Source organism: Leopardus geoffroyi, chromosome B1 (assembly GCF_018350155.1).
Source record: "Leopardus geoffroyi isolate Oge1 chromosome B1, O.geoffroyi_Oge1_pat1.0, whole genome shotgun sequence".
NCBI lineage: Eukaryota > Metazoa > Chordata > Mammalia > Carnivora > Felidae > Leopardus > Leopardus geoffroyi.
Genome location: NC_059327.1, coordinates 175,633,700 through 175,646,239, shown reverse-complemented (window position 1 = coordinate 175,646,239; position 12,540 = coordinate 175,633,700). Strand labels below are relative to the sequence as shown.

Here is a 12,540-nt window from a genome sequence, read left to right as displayed (position 1 = left end):
CTTTACAAGACTAATATTTTATACCCTTGAGGAGGAAAGTCATAGACAAGGGTGAACAGCTTTGCTCATTTTTAATGGAAAGGCCTCTCTTGAAATCTGATCAGTTAAACACTCTCTTCCTCTCCCCCTCCCCCCCGCCCCCCTGTAAGCATGCACACTGATTGTCTTCAGCCTGGGAAGGTGGCTCCTCTTACAGTGAGAATCACTGTGTGTGTTTGTCTTTACGGCTATGTCTCCCCTGGCTTCTCTGCTTTTCATGATACTTTTTGGTAGAAACTTCCATAGTTTCTCTCCAACGTTTCTCCTTGCTCAGTCTCTCTTATTTCATAATACTTAACTGTCTTTATTTTTTCTTTTGTCACTCAGAAAGCTGGAAAGACTCCATTTTCACCTTGGAAAATAAAATACTTCTTAGTCACTTCCTTGGCACATCAGAAATTACCACCAACCCTTGCAGTCACCCATATTTTTGACCTGTGAGTTTCCTTCACACAAGAACATCCAGTATCACTTTACACTTCCATCAACTTCAAAAACTTTTCCTCCCAAGATTCTACCCTATTTCCCTTCTCATTTCAAAATTTATCCAACAGATTTTATAGATTGTTTGACAAAGAAACATTGAACATTTCCCCTAAATTAGAAGATTTCCCCTAAGATTTAAAACTTAATACTCAATTTCCTCATCTTTAGAAAGACAAACAGCCCTAAAATTGTGTGAAATTACTTTCTTTAAATCCGCATGCCCCTCTTGAATAGAACCCAAATCTCAGGAAGGCTTTTTTAGATCAGGCCCCAGTCGCTTATCCTAGGCCCCAAGAGATTCTTGAGAACTACTATCCTTTTGTCAGGAAGCCAAAGAAAGTCTCCTGCCCATGAGACCTTTTTTAAGAGGAGTGTCTCCACTTTGGTCATGTATTAGAAACATTCAGTGCTCCTGATGATTGGTTCCCAAACTATATCCTCAAGTGAAAATCTCTGGAAAACTGCAGGGACCAGGATAGTCAAAACAGTCTTCAGGCAGTTCTAGTCTGTAGCCTGGGTGTGGCTCACAGTGACAACAGTCTCCACCTGCCTGGAGCATAGTGAGGTGGCGATGGACAGGGGAGGCCCCTGCAGTCAGGTAGAGCTCATGGCAAAGTACACACTGTTCCTCTAAGGCAGCAGATCTCAACCCAGACTGCATGTTGGAATCATGGAAGGAGTTTTTCAAAACACAAATGCCTGGGACCCAACCCAAAATAATTAAATCTGAATCACTGGGGTTGGCCTTTGAAATGCCTTCCAGCTGATTCCTTTGTAGAATCAGAGTTGGGAAGCTGTTTTACAGCTGAATTCACTTGTAGGCAAGCTCCATGATTTTGCTGAGTTCATAAACTAGTGGGAGAGCTACACTTTACTAAGTTACATTGACCTGTAGAAAGTGTTAGTGAAGGTTGAGGACAAAATAACAGGGAGGCACATCTTTGGGATGTTGCTGTTTGGGAAGGTCTCTATGAATCGGGTGACTCCCAGAGACTGGGTGAGGAATATGAGCCAGCTTGATGAGAGTGCTAGTGGGGGATAGCGCAGGAGCAATCACATCCATTACCTTTAAGAGTGGCCGCACCTCCCATCAGCTTCAAAGGCTGCTAGAAGCACAGAAGTGTGAGCAAATTTCAACACTCCGGGACCTCCTGACTCTTCTGAACTCCTGCAGGCCCTTTGGCTACAGAGAAAACTCAAGAATAAAAATGGAGGTGAGTTGAGAGGGAGCCTGCTTTCTGGGTGTCCATGGGAGGAAAGCTAGGTTATTTGTCTTCATTTTATTTCATAAACATTTTTATAGCCATTAAAGTTTGTACCCTGCAAAGTCCTCTGTTCTTGACAAATAAGAACTATTTTCACCCTCATAGCAAGCCTGATAGAAAGTGTTATTACTATACTCATTTTACAGACAAGGAAACTGAGGCATGGCATGTTAATTACCTTGAACAGGGATCCACAAGTGTCATTTCAGAGCTGGTAATAGAAACCCGGCACTGTGGCTCCTGAGTTGATGACTTTAACAGCTATCCTATGTCACTTCTCAACAAATTCCTGATTTTAAGGGAATTATATATCTGCTTTGATATTTAAGTGTGTCTTCCTATTATCTCCTTATGCTACTTCTTTTTATGTTTGACCATAGCGAGTGTGCTTCTCTGGCCTGTTTTTAAGTCCTATACCAATTCTACCCTCATCTAGGGGGCGGGGGAGGGAGATGTCTATTGGTTGATTTCCCTGCTAGTGGTGAATTGCATTTCTGTTCCATTGTGTACCTGGTAACTCTAGGTAGGAGACTAGCACTATGTATTTTAAATTGTCGACTGCTGAGCATTTTGTGTTCCTTTAAACAAAGTTGGGCTTTGTTCTTTGATGTCATTACTTGGGATATTCATGCTTAGGAAGATTTTTTGAATACGTGCTAATTGGGACTGGAACAGGCTTCAGTCTGTATAGAATTTGGCCCCATTGCTGAGGCAATACCCTGTGAGGGCTCTATCTCAATCCCTTTGCACTTGGGGTCTTTGCAGTCTAACTGCCTGGGACACAGATTCTTTCTGGCCTTGAGTGACCCCAAGGAACTCTTTATATTCTGAGTATTTGAATATCTGTGTCAAGGTTTTTTTTGTCTGCATGATGGTTGATTTTGAGAACAAATTTTCACCTGAAATAATTTCTCATCTTACAAATTCTTGTTTCCTTTGTATGGATGTTGTCTGCCATTTTCTGTTCATTTAAAAATATCCTATTTTCAGGGCACCTGCGTGGCTCAGTCAGTTAAGCATCTGACTCCTGACCTAAGCTCAGGTCATGATCTTGCAGTTTGTAGGTTCAAACCCTGCATCAGGCTCTGTGCTGGCAGTGCGGAGCCTGCTTGGAATTCTCTCTCCCTCTCTTTGTCCCTCTCCTGCTTGCTCTCTCTCTCTGTCTCAAATGAAAACAAACTTAAAAAAAACATAAAAATATCCTATTTTCCTTGTGTACAACCCTTCCAACAATAAATTAGTTACCACAGATAAACAAAATTGCACTTTACTTATACCAGTAGATGGCTTTCTTGTACTAAAAAGTCCAGTAATCAATCCAAACCCCTCACTCCTCCTATAATTTGAGGAAAGAGGATATTTCTTTTCTTTTCTTTTCTTTTCTTTTCTTTCAAGGGAAATTCTCAAAGTTTTGAAAATTTGCCCAAGGTCACATAGTTAACATAGCCAGTACCTAAACCAAGTTTCTTAACCAATATGCTAAATGAGCTCTCACATTTGGTAAATAGAAAGGAATGTGACATACATTAAAGATAACTGTTTCTTAACCTGTCTTCAGAGAGATGTAAAACCAAGATTTTGTATGGCTTATTATTATTGTTTTCTTAAAAGTTAAAAACTATTCTGACATTTGTTAACAGTACAGAAGATTTTATTCAAGACTGTTGCAGTAGGAGTAGAAAGATTGAACTCCAAATAAAAGTAAAAGCAGGGGTGAGGATATCAAGAGTAGGGGATAATGAACTTGACTGTATATTAAGGGTAGGTAATTCTTACTAAACTGATTCAGCAGTATTCTTGGTAAGGCAAGCTAAAGTCAAGGCTCCCTTGAGAAAAAAGCTCAAAGGAACCTAACTAAAGTTTGGTTAAGTAGACAAACAAGTAAAAAGATATGGATTCTAAGAATTAATATCGTTCAAATGTCCATACTATACAAAGCCATTTATGGATTCAGTGCACTCTCTATCAAAATTCCAATGACATTTTTTATATAAGTAGGAAAACAATCCTAAATTTTTCATGGAACCACAAAAGATCCCAAATAGCCAAAACAATCTAGAGAGAAGATCAAAGCTAGAGGTGTAACACTTCTTGATTTCAAACTATACTACAAGGCTGTGGTAATCAAAACAGTATGGTATCATCACAAAAATAGACAGACCAATGGAATAGAATTGAGAGGCTAGAAATAAACCCTTGCATATGTGATCAAATAATCTTTGAAAAGGGAGCCAAGAATACTTAATGAGGAAAAGATAGTCTTTTCAATAAATGATGTTGAGAAAATTGGATAACCACATGCAGAAGAATAAAATGGGCCATTATCTTATATCACTCACAAAATTCACTCAAGATGGATTGAAGACCTATAAATGAAAACTGAAACTGTAAATCTTCTAGAGGACCTAATGAAAAAGGTTCTTGACCTTGGTCTTGGTAATGACTTATTACGATCCCAAAAGCAAAATAAATAAGTGGGATTATATCAATTGAAAAAGCTTCTGCACAGCACAGCAAATGGAAGTATCTACAAAATGAACCTACAAAGTTCTAAATCATATATCTGATAAGGGGCTAATATACCAAATAAATAAAGAAGTCCTATAATTCAACAACAAGGAAAATACCATTAAAAAAAATAGGCAGAGAAATTCAATACACGTTTTTCCAAAGATCTGCAAATGGGCAACAGGTACACGAAAAGGTACAACATTACTAGTCATCAGAAAAATGCAAATAAAAACCACACTGAGATATCACATCTGTTAAAATTGTATTATCAAAAAGACGAGAGAACAAGTGTTGGCAAGAATGTGAAGAAAAGAGAACCCTTGTGCACTATTTATGGGAATATAAATTGATGCAGCAACTATAGACAACAGTATGGAGTTTTCTCAAAAAATTAGAACTAGAAATACTATATGATTTAGCAATCCTACTTCTCAACACTTACCCAAAGTAAGTGAAAACAGGTTCTTGAAGAGATATCTGCTTTCCCATGGTCATTGCAGTATTATTCACAATAGCCAAGATGTGGAAATAACATGAGTGTCCATCAATAGACGAATGGATGGAGATGTGGGGAATGGGTGTGTCTATATAACATTCCATTGTACATATGTGGACTCACAGGCATGGGCAGATCTAACCCACTTCACCCATGGCCAGGACTGGAGCACCATCACCCAGGCTCAGGGTCCCTCCATCTATCCCCAGAGCAATGTCCTCTGTCCAGTAAACCCCTATAAAGAGCTTTAATCTGAACACCAAAAACAATATATGTGGGGTTGTGGGGTTAAGACACAAGTGGTAATTCTGAACAAACCCTGCCCCCATGGCATCAATGGAATGTTATTCAGCCATGAGAAAAAAGGAAATCCTGTCATTTGTAACAACATGGTGAAACTTGAGGGCATGATGTTAAGTGAAATGTCAGATAAAGACAAATATAGTGTGATGTCACTTACACATGAAATCTAAAAAAGCAAACCTCTCTTGTGCAATGCCACCAAAATGATGTTCAAGTGTTTTATAGAGGTTGACCAGGTGGCCTACATTTCCTTTGGCCTTCATGCCGGGAGGATGGTCCAGATTATAGATGCTATTGACCAGAAGGGGGCTTTGGTTGATGGACCTTGCATTCAGGTAAGGAGATATATTATGCCTTTCAAATGCATGGAGCTCACTGACTTCATCCTCAAGTTCCCACACAGTGCCCGTCCAAAGTACGTCGGACAAGCCTGGCAGAAGGCAAACACCAGTAGGAAATGGGAGGCCATGGGATGGGTCAAGAAGATTAAAGCCAGAGAAAGAAAAGCCAAGATGACAGATTTTGATCACTATAAAGTCATGAAGGCAAAGAAAAGGAGGAAAAGAATAATCAAACTTGAAGTTAGAAAGCTACCAAAAGCAGCTGTCCTGGAATCTCCTAGAAATGTACCCACTGTTAAGGTTGCAGCTGGAGAAGTTGCTGCAAAGTTTCCAGCAAAAAAAGTTTGCCGCTACAGGCAAGAAGGCTGCAGTCCAGAAGATTTCTGCCCCATAAGCTGCAGGCCAGAAGGCAGCGCCTCCAAAAGCTGGGAAGGGTCAGAAATCTCAAGCCCAGAAAGCTCCTGTTCCAAGGCATCTGGCAAGAAAGCAGAAAAGCAGAAGAGGCGATTATAAATAACTAATAAAGGTTCTTTTTGACACATGCACACACAAAGACACACACAAGCCAAACTCCTAAAATGGTATAAACTTCTGGTTATAAAAAGAAATAAGCTTGGGGGAATCTAATGTACAGCATGATGATTATAGTTAATAGTACTGTATTATATATACTTGAAAGTTGCTAAGGGAATAGATTATAAATGGCTGACAGCAAAAAGAAATAGTAGTTACTTGACATGATGGAGGTGTTAGCTAATGCTATGATGGTAATCATTTTGTAATATATGTGCATGAAATCAACATGTACACTTTTTAAAACTTTTTTTAACATTCATTTTTGAGAGGCAGTAACAGAGCATGAATGGGGGGAGACAGTAACAGAGCAGAGACAGAGGGAGACACAGAATCAGAAGCAGGCTCCAGGCTATGAGCTGTGAGCACAGAGCCCGAAGCGGGACTTGAACCCACGAACCATGAAGTCATGACCTGAGCTGAGGTCAGACGCTTAACCAACTGAGCCACCCAGGCGGCCCTCAACATGTACACTTTAAATTTATACAATATTATATGTCAATTATATCTCAAAGCTGAAAAATAAATGTTTGATGGAGGTAGTCTATCAAATCCATCAAAAAACTTAATTTCTATTCTTAATGACAATGTCACTTTTCATTGATGGTAGACAAACAAATTGCAGAAAAAAGATGCTGTAGGTAAATGAGATCTTAATGAATGCATATTTAAAGTAAAAATAGAGGGGTGCCTGGGTGGCTCAGTTGGTTGAGCGTCCGACTTCGGCTCAGGTCATGATCTCACAGTTTGTGGGTTCGAGCCCTGCATCAGGCTCTGTGCTAACTGCTTGCTCAGAGCCTGGAGCCTGCTTCAGATTCTGTCTCCCTCTCTCTCTGCCCCTCCCCCGCTCACACTCTGTTTCTCTGTGTCTCTCAAAAATAAATAAACGTTAAAAAAAACTAAAATAAATAAATAAATAAATAAATAAATAAATAAATAAATAAAAGTTATGTATTTACTCAGAAAGAGAACTCAGATGTAAAGTATTTTATATGACTTAAAAAATGCTTTACTATGCTATCTTTCCCCATAAATTTATACATTTAATTGAATTTGACTAAAATGTTGGCAAATAGTTGTTAGCAGTATTTCCTTGTGTTTTAAATTCCTTTTTATTTATCATTTAAAAACTATTATATATCTTTTATTTTCCTAGGTATACCACTAAAAGTGTGCCTTTTTGATATTGTTTCATAAAACAGGTTTTTAGATTTTTTTATTCCTCCAGACAGGACATTTATTTTGTCTTTTGTTTACACTCCGATTTTTACTATATATTTCTTTTAATCTCTTTGGATTTATTTTGTTTTTCAAACTTCAGATGGATCCTATGCATTAGTTTTCAACCTTGTCTCTCTCTCTAAATATATAGTATAAAATAATTTTCTCTAAATATAACTTTTTCTGAAAATATGTAGGGCTGAAAATTTCCACGGAAGCACCACTTCAGTTGAAACCCATAGGCTGTTCATTACCCTTTAATTCTAAGTGCTTTTAAACTTCTATTATGATTTTTTAAACTGTGAATTATATAGCAATGTATTTTTGAATTTTTAATACTTACAGGTTTTTTTCTTGGCTGTTTTTTAAAATAACTGTATATCTTAATTGTACTGTCAAAAAACCATGATGACTGATACCTTCACTTTCTAATAAAAAGTTAGCTGAGGCTAACTTTCAGCCTAATGCAGGATACATTTTTAAATGATCGTGTGTGCATAAGAAGAATATGTATTTCTTAACTTTGACACGTGGAATTTAATATACTGCACTAAGTAAAACCTCTTCAGATCTTATATGTTCTTATACAGAGGTGGAAATCAAGTGCATGTCTATACCCCAACAAACATAATCAATGTAAATGTAATTTAAAACATAATATTTAAAATAGTGTTAGAAAATAGTAGGTACCTACAATTTTTGTGTAAATATGTATTTTTCTTTTTTATAGTTTTGAACTATTGGATTATAATAAACACATAGAAATGTGCACCTATCATAAGTGAACAGTTCAAATATTGAACATTCCTTAGCACACATATTGAGAAAACCAAAGCAGTTATCTTGATTTCTCTTGACCCCTTCCGGTCACCAACCTCCACCAAGTATAATCAGTCACCTGAATTTTAATAGCACATACAAGCGTGATCTATTTTTTTCATTGTTTGAATGATATCCTACAGTACATATTTTGTCAAGCTGTTGTCACTCCACATTATTTGCAAGATGCACCCATATTGATGCTTATAATTATGGAATGTCCTTTCTCATTTTTTTTTTAAATTTTTTTTTTCAACGTTTATTTATTTTTGGGACAGAGACAGAGCATGAACGGGGGAGGGGCAGAGAGAGAGGGAGACACAGAATCGGAAACAGGCTCCAGGCTCTGAGCCATCAGCCCAGAGCCCGACCCGGGGCTCGAACTCACGGACCGCGAGATCGTGACCTGGCTGAAGTCGGACGCCTAACCGACTGCGCCACACAGGCGCCCCATGGAATGTCCTTTCTCATTAATGTATGTCAATGTAAGAATACATTTATCAGTTCTATTGTTGATGGATAATAGTATATTTTCAGTTTTTAGCTATTACAAACAGTAATGCTATAAATGTTCTAATACATGTCCTTGCATTTTTGTTAAATATATACATAGGAGTAAAATTGTTGGGTCAGTTTTCCAAGGTGCTTGTGGATGTTTACACTCCCACCAGAATCTGAGAGTTCTTACTTCTTCATAGCCTTACCAGCACTCGGTATTGTTTACCCCAGGATGCTGATGTTCTTCTGTCTCGTCCTACTGTTTTTCCTTTCCTGTTCTTACTGGAGTCTGTGTGTGTGTGTGTGTGTGTGTGTGTGTGTGTGTGTGTGTGTGTGTTGGCAAGGTGGGTGTCTGGTATGAGGCAGGTGTCAAGATTTTTTCCCATATGGATCTCCAATTGAAACAATTATTGAAAAGCCAATTCTTGGGGCACCTGTGTGGATCAGTCCGTTAAGCGTCAGATTTCCACTCAGATCATGGTCTTGGGATTTGTGGGTTCAAGCCCTGCATTGGGCTCAGTGCTGACAGCTCAGAGCCTGGAGTCTGCTTCAGATTCTATGTCTCCCTCTCTCTCTGTCCCTCCTCTGCTCATGCTCTGTCTTTCTCAAAACATAAATAAAAATTTAAGAAAAAATAAAGAAAAGTCAATTCTTTCCAAACTATTATGCAATATCACCCTTGTCACAGAGTGACAGGTCTGTATGAGACTATTTCTACAATGTCCATTTCTATTTCTGACTATTAGTCTTGTTACAAAACCACACTGTATTAATTACTATAGTTTTAGAATAGGTTTTGCTATATTTTAAAGTAAAATTTTCACCTTTTACTTATCTCTAAAATTGTGGCTTTTTCTTTGTATGTTTCCATTAAAAATTGTAGAATCAGTTTGTCAACACACACATACACATACACATGCTCACACACAATACACACCTTAGAAATACTGAGATTTATATTGTGATTGGAATGATTCTACAGATTATTTTAAGGAGAACTGACACATTTACTAGTTTGAATATTCCAATCCATGAATATGGCATATTCCTCCATGTATTCAGATAGTCGTTAACTTGCCTCCGTAACATTTATAGCTGTCACTGTAGAGGTTTTTATGCATGATTTTCTATAAATTTATTCCTACATATTTGTTGGTTTTTGATGTTGCAATGATGGCTTGCTTGTACTTATTATTCAAAATTAAAAAAAATATTTTGGGGGGCATCTGGGTGGCTCAGTCAGTTAAGCATCCGAATTCGGCTTAGGTCATGTTCTCACGGTTCATGAGTTTGAGCCCTGTGTCAGGCTCTGTGCTGGTAGCTCTGTGTTGGCAGCTAAGAGCCTGGGACCTGCTTTGGATTTGGATTCTCTCTCTTTCCCTCTCCCTCTCTCTCTCTCTCTCTCTCCCTCCCCCTCCCCCTCCCTCTCCCTCTACCTCTCCCTCTCTCTCTCTCTGTCCCCCCACTCATATTCTGTCTCTATCTCAAAAATAAATAGACATTAAATTTTTTTTAAAAAGAAATATTTTAGTCACTATGTCATGAAGGAAAGATAATGATTAATATAAATCCGTGAAAATAGGTTTAAAAATATTACCTTATAAATAAAATGAATTCTCCCATATACCACTCTACAAATATATTTCAATAGTTTACATTCAGACCTTCAATTATATCTCTAAGTGTGAAAATTTTTAGAAAATGAGGTTTTAAAGTGACTAGAAAAAAGTATCTTTTCCCAAGTGTCTCTTCTTCAATTTCCCTCTCAAGTTACTATTGTACAGCTTTTGCTAGAATAGCTACAAAATCAGAAAATTCATTTTCTCTTGAGACAACTCCTTCAAATATTAAAGACTCCTTGAAAATCCTCCAAAAAATCTCTCCATATAATTTGCACTCTTTGGTTCGTATTTTATCCAGTGTCAATATAGAGCTCTACCTTTTTCCATATGATAACTCTTGACATCATAAGGGCAGTGTCTGTGTCCTTACTCTCCTCCCCTTCCTTTCTGCGGGCTGTTTTCCCCAATTCATAAAACATGGTTTCCAACCTTTCCACCACTTTGCTGGTCACTCTTCTCAGAATGCATACACGATTTTTATGCACTCTTCATACTTTTCAGTGTGTTGCCCATTATTTCAGGTGTGGCCTCAAAAACAAGGATACCTTTTCACTTTAAGTTCCCTAATTCTCTCAGTGCACTGAAGTCATGGTGTCATCAGAGAAGCGGCCTGGCTTGGCATTTAGAAGCCTTCCAAATTGACACTTACATTGATTTCATCATTTTCATACCATAGTTTTGCCTGCCTGGGGACTTTGGTACAAGTAAGGACTTCTAAGTCAGGGATGTAATCACACTAAGCTTGAAAGGGAAGATTATGCATCCATGAATTCTAGCTGGCCTTCTGTCCCTGAAAGAAAACCACCTCTTGCAAAACAAAATTACAATCATAAAATTGATTTGTGACCATAAGAATTAGGGCAAGGGGTTTTAGTTCAGCCGTGCAATATTTATGTCAGCGTTCTGATAGTTAGATCCCTCATCAGAATAGAGAGATGCCTCCCACCAGAACCACGCAGGGTGAATCTTTTATCAATGTGCTTTCTCCCCACAGCAAGGCTGGAGGGAGGGAATACTGTCATTGATTGCTGAATGGTCTTGCTTTTCTATATTTTATGCTAATTATTCCCCGTTTCTAATAAATAAATCTTTTTAGATTCCTTAACATCTTTTGTCTTGCTCTATTCAGGAGGCCAACTTGTCTTTTCAAGGTGACTTTGATTTTCTCTTATCATTTTAGGTGGTTTTTATAACTTAATTCTTAGAGATGATTCTTATTTCTATTTACCAAATTCCAAGAAAGGTCCTTACTATCACCCACATGAGTTTACATGACTAAGTAGTCGTAAAAACTATGGCCACGTAGCCACATACAAAGATAAGACCTTTGTGCTTTTCCTGCCTCCTCCCCCTGTGGCATCTACAGGGAGGAGGAGTGTATCTTGGGCAGTTTGACGATGGCAGTTACTGATTAACATTAGCCCTTTGGATATCAATCGTTCTGGCATATCTCAGAGGGCCATTGATATCTCTGATTAGACACCCCCTTGAGTGCACAGCTTTACAAGGAAGGTAAGAGATCTGATCTGCCCAACTTCCCACTTGTTTTCTATTTTTTCTAAGGCATATACAATTACAGTTAAAATCACGTGGCTTCCTCCAAAGACTATGAAGAATCAGGGAATAATTAAGGTCAGAAAAGCAGCTTTAAAATCCTCATATTTACCATAAGTATCCAAAGAGAAATTCCTTTGAATATCTTCACGTCTGTGTAAGGTAGTATGTCTATTTCTGGAGTGCCTTCAGATTCTTGGAAGACCTGAACAATACACCTTGACCTCACACCAAAGATGTAACTTCCGTGTCCCAGGCAACAGTTATCAGTATTCTAACGTCTTTACAGAGTTTCTCAACACAGCTACATAAGTAAATGTGGAAGGGGTAATCTTTTTTTATACAGCCACTTTGAAGATATGAATACAAATTGAGGAGGAAGGTGAAGATGAGAAGCAATGCCATAAGGAAAATGTGTATCTTTGTAAAAGTTAATTGTAATGATAATTACTTTCTGCTTTGGAAGCACATAGATGATGTTGGCTCTTACAATGGAATTTGTTCAAAGAAATAAAATAGATTGGGCTATTCAACAGTGACTGAATTGTTCATTATGTTAAGAATGGAAAGCAATCTTGTAAAATGTCATCTTTTGCATTTATTTTCATTTTCTGAGGACATTTATGCCAACTAAATGTAAAATTTCCCCAATATCACTCCTACCTCATTAAAGGAGGAAAATAATATGGCTAAATGCCTTTGACAAATAGTTCTATTATTTAAATAATTATCACTGTCTTTGTCACCAAAGATACAGACAAGGAAAAAGCAGGTGAAGGCACAAAAGGGAGATTCAAGATATTTCTCAATAA

At 37.8% G+C, this 12,540-nt stretch overlaps 1 pseudogene; it reads left to right on the top strand.

Moving 5' to 3' along the window:
- The first annotated feature begins 5,303 nt into the window (after positions 1–5,303).
- LOC123596085 lies at positions 5,304–5,981 on the top strand (annotated as a pseudogene).
- Positions 5,982–12,540: the final 6,559 nt, after the last annotated feature.